The 2,767-nt window shown below is 53.1% G+C and overlaps 1 non-coding gene across 1 annotated transcript; it reads right to left on the bottom strand.

Moving 5' to 3' along the window:
- Nucleotides 1-2,032: 2,032 nt before the first annotated feature.
- On the bottom strand, nucleotides 2,033-2,107 carry Trnap-ugg (transfer RNA proline (anticodon UGG)). The gene has a single exon. It is a non-coding gene; the product is annotated as a tRNA-Pro (tRNA).
- Between the last annotated feature and the right edge of the window lie 660 nt (nucleotides 2,108-2,767).

Below are 2,767 nucleotides of genomic sequence, written 5' to 3'. Positions count from 1 at the left end.
GTGTGGAACAAAACAATTATAAACATGATTAATAAATAATTAAATTCTGACAATGTTTTACTAGCGTCAGAGACGCTTCACAGGTACCCAACCGCTATTCTGACTTCATGCCGAAGTGTCTCCGCTCGATCCCTCTGTAATATTTCATCTGCCATTTCTTTCTCACTCTGCGAAATTCCTTGGGTTCCTTTCTTACGAAATCTCGAGTTATGTAACTGTTGTTGTACATAAAATGGAATGTTTGCTTTGTTTATGGTTTCCATTGCTTTGCTTTGTATGAACACCACTAGCACTGTCGTGAGTTACTCGTCGACTAAGCGGTTCAACTCCAATCCGTAGCCTTACGCTGTGCTCACCATTGTACACTCCTGGAAATTGAAATAAGAACACCGTGAATTCATTGTCGCAGGAAGGGGAAACTTTATTGACACATTCCTGGGGTCAGATACATCACATGATCACACTGACAGAACCACAGGCACATAGACACAGGCAACAGAGCATACACAATGTCGGCACTAGTACAGTGTATATCCACCTTTCGCAGCAATGCAGGCTGCTATTCTCCCATGGAGACGATCGTAGAGATGCTGGATGTAGTCCTGGGGAACGGCTTGCCATGCCATTTCCACCTGGCGCCTCAGTTGGACCAGCGTTCGTGCTGGACGTGCAGACCGCGTGAGACGACGCTTCATCCAGTCCCAAACATGCTCAATGGGGGACAGATCCGGAGATCTTGCTGGCCAGGGTAGTTGACTTACACCTTCTAGAGCACGTTGGGTGGCACGGGATACATGCGGACGTGCATTGTCCTGTTGGAACAGCAAGTTCCCTTGCCAGTCTAGGAATGGTAGAACGATGGGTTCGATGACGGTTTGGATGTACCGTGCACTATTCAGTGTCCCCTCGACGATCACCAGTGGTGTACGGCCGGTGTAGGAGATCGCTCCCCACACCATGATGCCGGGTGTTGGCCCTGTGTGCCTCGGTCGTATGCAGTCCTGATTGTGGCGGTCACCTGCACGGCGCCAAACACGCATACGACCATCATTGGCACCAAGGCAGAAGCGACTCTCATCGCTGAAGACGACACGTCTCCATTCGTCCCTCCATTCACGCCTGTCGCGACACCACTGGAGGCGGGCTGCAAGATGTTGGGGCGTGAGCGGAAGACGGCCTAACGGTGTGCGGGACCGTAGCCCAGCTTCATGGAGACGGTTGCGAATGGTCCTCGCCGATACCCCAGGAGCAACAGTGTCCCTAATTTGCTGGGAAGTGGCGGTGCGGTCCCCTACGGCACTGCGTAGGATCCTACGGTCTTGGCGTGCATCCGTGCGTCGCTGCGGTCCGGTCCCAGGTCGACGGGCACGTGCACCTTCCGCCGACCACTGGCGACAACATCGATGTACTGTGGAGACCTCACGCCCCACGTGTTGAGCAATTCGGCGGTACGTCCACCCGGCCTCCCGCATGCCCACTATACGCCGTCGCTCAAAGTCCGTCAACTGCACATACGGTTCACGTCCACGCTGTCGCGGCATGCTACCAGTGTTAAAGACTGCGATGGAGCTCCGTATGCCACGGCAAACTGGCTGACACTGACGGCGGCGGTGCACAAATGCTGCGCAGCTAGCGCCATTCGACGGCCAACACCGCGGTTCCTGGTGTGTCCGCTGTGCCGTGCGTGTGATCATTGCTTGTACAGCCCTCTCGCAGTGTCCGGAGCAAGTATGGTGGGTCTGACACACCGGTGTCAATGTGTTCTTTTTTCCATTTCCAGGAGTGTATATCTCCAGTCCCACCCCTGTTGCCATTAGCAGACAATATTGTCGTTGCATGGTAGGCAAGATGTGGTGCGTCGAATGCCGTAAGCATTATTGGCCTTTTGCAACCTCGCACTCAAGGGGTTCCTTGTCAGTTACAGTCATCTACCCACAATCAACGCAACAAGCACATTACAGTTACACTGAAATGAACACCCTTAGCTGATTACAGGCGTTGACATACGTCAACGGGGACAGATGAAAATGTGTGCCCCGACCGGGACTCGAACCCGGGATCTCCTGCTTCCATGGCAGACGCTCTATCCATCTGAGCCACCTAGGACACAGAGGACAGCGCGACTGCAGGGATTTATCTCTGGCACGCCCCCCACGAAACCCACATTCTCAACGTATTGTCCCGCACTACATTCGTAGTGCCCCCGCCCATTATACTCATTACTCGCGACGCGTTGCCGATTCCCGTAAGAGTTCGGGCAATGTTTGTGCATTCGCACAGAAGAAGATGGTCACCCTTGATACGCCTGGGCATTGAGTCAAACAGAGCTTGGTTGGCGTGTGCAGGTATAGCTGCCCATGCAGCTTCAACACGATACCACAGTTCATCAGGAGTACTGACTGGCGTATTGTGCTCAGCCACCTTTGACCAGACGTTTTCAATTGGTGAGAGATCTGGGTACTGGCCAGGCCAGCATTCTAACATTTTCTGTATCCAGAAAGGCCTTTCCACGACCTGCAACATGGGGTCGTGCATTATCCTGCTGAAATGTAGGGTTTCGCAGGGATCGAATGAAGGGTAGAGCCACGGGTCGTAACACATCTGAAAAGTAACGTCCACTGTTCAAAGTGCCGTCAATGCGAACAAGAGGTGACCGAGACGTGTAACCAATGACACCCCATACCATCGCGCCGGGTGATACGCCAGTATGGCGATGACGAATACACGCTTCCAATGTGCGTTCACCGCGATGTCGCCAAACACGGAT

The sequence above is a fragment of the Schistocerca serialis genome, chromosome 3 (genome assembly GCF_023864345.2).
Source record: "Schistocerca serialis cubense isolate TAMUIC-IGC-003099 chromosome 3, iqSchSeri2.2, whole genome shotgun sequence".
Taxonomy (NCBI): domain Eukaryota; kingdom Metazoa; phylum Arthropoda; class Insecta; order Orthoptera; family Acrididae; genus Schistocerca; species Schistocerca serialis.
This window is presented reverse-complemented; position numbering and strand designations above follow the sequence as displayed.